Source organism: Otolemur garnettii, unplaced genomic scaffold (genome assembly GCF_000181295.1).
Source record: "Otolemur garnettii isolate 467f Iridium unplaced genomic scaffold, OtoGar3 scaffold00091, whole genome shotgun sequence".
In the NCBI taxonomy this organism is placed as follows: domain Eukaryota; kingdom Metazoa; phylum Chordata; class Mammalia; order Primates; family Galagidae; genus Otolemur; species Otolemur garnettii.
Genome location: NW_003852486.1, coordinates 4,381,987 through 4,386,316, shown reverse-complemented (window position 1 = coordinate 4,386,316; position 4,330 = coordinate 4,381,987). Strand labels below are relative to the sequence as shown.

Sequence of the window (4,330 nt, the reverse complement as noted above, 5' to 3'; positions counted from 1 at the left end):
TGGGAGGCGGAGGCAGGAGAATAGCTCGAGCCCAGGAGTTGGAGGTTGCTGTGAGCTGTGAGGCCATGACACTCTATCCAGGGAAACAGCTTAAGTCTCTGTTTCCAATGAAAACAAGTAGAATATATTGTCCCAATTCTAGCCTCTGTGAGGCATGGTTATACTTTGTGTCCTGTTCTTGGATAGCTATGAGGTTACCCAATATAGTTTTAAAATATAATTCTCAGGGTGGGCACAGTGGCTAGTGCCTATAATCCTAGCAATATGGAAGGCAAAGGCAGGAGAATCACTTGAGTCCAGGAGTTGGAGGTTGCTGTGAGCTGTCATGCCACAGCACTCTACCAAGGGTGACAACTTGAGATTTTGTCTCAAAAAAAAAAGATGAATTTTAGGCTCAGTGCCTGTGGCTCAAGCAGCTAAGGCACCAGCCACATACACCTGAGCTGGTGGGTTCGAATCCAGCTGGGGCCCGCCAAACAACAGTGACGGCTGCAACCAAAACATAGCTGGGCATTGGGGCAGGTGCCTGTAGTCCCAGCTGCTTGGGAGGCAGAGTCAGGAGAATCACTTGAGCCCAGGAGGTTGCTGTGAGCTGTGACGCCATAGCACTCACCAAGGACGACAGCTTGAGGGTCTGTCTCAAAAAAAAAAGAAAGTGTTGATTTTGATCATTGTCCTCTGTTGCCATAATGGTCTCATGGAAAAGCGATGTTGCAGAGAATAAGCATGCTTATTAAAATTGTGTTTTAAATAAAGGTGACCATCTGCTCACTCAGGCAAAATGGCAAGCTTCTTTGTTTGCAGTTGGTTTATATAGGGAATTTTATACATGCACACAATACAGCAATGACCTCATGGATCCATTTAAACATCATATGATGATTAGCTTCTGATAATCCACTCAACATACACCTTTTGACATAACCCTTTCAACATAACCCAATTTAACATAACTTAATGGAGAACATGTTGTAAGCTATTACTTCTTTGTTCTTTTCTGATGATGCCTGAGGCTATGGAGGAACAAGGTAGATTGAATACCTGCCCTTGCTGGCCTTGCTGTTTGGAGGCTTTTACTTCGGATCTTTATTTTTTATTTTTTTATTTATTTTTTTTGAGGCGGAGCCTCAAGCTATCCCCCTGGGTAGAGTGCCATGGCATCACAGCTCACAGCAACCTCCAACTCCTGGGCTCAAGCGAGTCTCCTGCCTCAGCCTCCCAAGTAGCTGGGACCACAGGCGCCCGCCACAACGCCTGGCTATTTTTTGGTTGCAGCCATCGTTGTTGTTTGGCGGGCCAGGCTGGGGATTCGAACCCACCACCTTAGGTGTATGTGGCTGGCGCCTTAGCCGCTTAAGCCACAGGCGCCGAGCCTACTTCGGATCTTTAAACAAGGCATAAAGAAACTTCTTGGGCATACAGGAATTTGTGTGCAAACCTCTACTCCATGTAGGCCTTAAGTCAGGGGGGTTTTGCTGGAACCTTCTATAAGGAATTTTCAGGCCGGACTTCTCAAAAGCCTTTCACAAGTCCAAGTTTCATCTGTGTCATTAGATACCTGTATGCATTGGGTAAATTCCTCTTCTCTTGAGGTCCCTGAGCACATTTCCATTCCGGACCTGTCAGCAAGCGTCCTTCATTACTTACCACAGATCAGGAAAGATTACTGATGGGTATCTGGCCAGTTTTCCAAAGGGCTTTTTTTATTGGCCTTATAAAGTCACCCTTAATTCCTTAACTCAATAAATGCTATTCTAGCCAAAGCCTTGGTCATGTTAGGCTCACAACCAACCTGGCCACATGGGATTCTGCCTCAATTTCTTACAAGTATGCCTGCACAAAGTCTTTTCACTGCTCTCTCTCAAACGGCTTTTATGGCCAGAGGCATATAGGCGTTTTGCCTATAACCTCTGCTATACAAGATAATATCTTTGTTTTTAGGATATATATATATATTTAATATGGATATATATATATATGTATATAATTTAGAGGTGAAGAAGCATTATTCCTCAAACTTTCAGACTGAAAGAAAAGAAGGGTGAGCTTTCTACAAGTCTCCGGTGCTTCTTTGTACTATTCTTGTAGCTTCTCTGAAAGTCTGAAATTATGTCAAAAGAAAAAAAAATAAAAACTTCTGAATTTGCTTAAAAAGGCTAAAAAAAATAGTAAAACAGGCTCGGTGCCCATAGCCCAGTGGTTACAGTGCCAGCCACATACACCCAGGCTGTTGGGTTCGAACCCCGCCCAGGCCAGCTACACAGCAACGACAAGCTGGGGGCATCGCGGAATGGAGGCGATGAAGAGGGAGTGGGGGAGCCGGCGAAGGCACCGGGACGAGGACGTGGTGGCGGCGGTGGCCGGGCGGTGGTGGTGGTGGTGAAGCAAGAGCGTCTCAGCCCGGAAGCCGAGCCTCCAGCCCACCGCCGTCCAGACTTCTCGGGCCGGCGAACCGGGCCGCCCCAGCTACCGTGGGAGCCGAGCCCGAGGAGTTAGCCAGTCCCCAGCGGAAAAGAAAAACAGGTCCTCAGGGAGAAGAAGCAAGTCTCCTCGGAGTAAGAGAAGCCGAAGTCCTCATCACTCGACTGTCAAAGTGAAGCAGGAACGTGATGATCATCCCCGGATAGGACAGGAGGATGGGCAGCACCGGGAACCTTCAGAGCAGGAACACAGATCTAGGAACAGTGACCAAGACAGACACCGGAGCTATTCCCACCAAAGCAGAACCCCTGGGAGTGGGCAGGCTCAAGGATGGGATCGGGACATTCAGAAGCTTCAGATTCAAGAAGAGCCGGAGTTTTATAATGCCAGACGCCGGGAGCATCGCCAGAAGAATGAAGTTAGTGGCAGTGGTAATGAGTCTCAGGAGGTGGTTCCTCGGCCTGGTGGCAACAACAAAGAAAAAGAGGTTCCTGTTAAAGAAAAGCCAAGTTTTGAACTCTTTGGGGCCCTTCCTGAGGATACCAACACCTTCCGAGGTGTAGTCATTAAGTATAGTGAGCCCCCAGAAGCACGTATCCTCAAAAAAAAGGTGGCGTCTCTACTCATTTAAAAATGATGAGGTCCTTCCAGTCATGTACATACATCGACAAAGTGCGTACCTCCTGGGTGGACACTGACGCATTGCGGATATTCCAATTGATTATCCGTCTTGTTCAAAGCAGCATTTGGTCTTTCAGTATCGGCTTGTGGAATATACTGGTGTTGATGGCACAGTTGGTCGAAGAGTGAAGCCCTACGTCATTGACCTTGGCTCAGGCAATGGCACTTTCCTAAACAACAAACGTATTGAGCCACAGAGATAATATGAACTTAAAGAAAAGGATGTACTCAAGTTTGGGTTCAGTAGCAGAGAATATGTCTTGCTGCATTAGTCATCAGATACTTCTGAAATAGACAGGAAAGAAGATGAGGATGATGAAGAGGAGGAGGAAGTGTCTGACAGCTAGCAAACTAAGAACCCAGGTTACTGAGACACCTTTTCCTTTTTGGAAGGCTTTGATTCCGAGAGCATTGTGGTGCTCTCTGTAATGCCTCTTTATTGCCTTAAGTCTTTCCTCGGTTGCTGACCAGCTTATGCTACAATGTATGAGACTGACATATGTTTTGTTGAACTTTCTATGGCACCTCAGCCACATGCCTGGGGGCATTTGTTTGCAGAACAGTATCACCAATTGTACAACACATCCTGTTTTAGTAGAATTGTTGTGGCTTTAGTTGGTGCTTTCAGAACTGCTGCCCTAGGAAACTGTAAATCCTCAGTTAAGGGGGAATTGTGGCTTGTTCTCTTTTGTACAGTTACTTTATTTATATACATAGTTGTTAAGCTTTGTGACCAAGTATTTTTGTTTTGGGGCAAACCCCTGAGCAGAGAATCTTACTAAGCTTTTGTTATCACCAAACAGCCTCTAGTATATACCAAAGCTTTGATCTGGTTGAGCTCTTGAGTCACAGAAGTTGATTTTGCACTTAGTTTTTTGGGGGTGGGAATTTATTGCAGCCAATAAACATTATTAACTGTTTAACTTAAACAGTTGCTTTATAGCACCTGCTTAAGCCTACAGACAGTACAGAAGGATCATGGCTACCACCAAGGGGTGCCAATTTAATATCATAAGGGATGAAATGGGTGTGAATCTGTTCTCCAAGAGAGAATTCCAGATTTCTCCACGGAGATGTACATAACAATTTTGATCATATTAACTGTTCTTCAGTTTTTCATTTTTCTTCAGATGTCATCTCCTTTATTCTAACAACATGTGTGTATGTCTAAAGGAAGTTGTTTTGTTTACATATTTCTACACGTTTTATCTTTAAAAAAATCGTTCAG

At 45.2% G+C, this 4,330-nt stretch overlaps 1 pseudogene; it reads left to right on the top strand.

The window, feature by feature from the left end:
- The first annotated feature begins 2,290 nt into the window (after nucleotides 1–2,290).
- Nucleotides 2,291–3,449, top strand: LOC100952008 (annotated as a pseudogene).
- The last annotated feature ends 881 nt before the right edge of the window (nucleotides 3,450–4,330 follow it).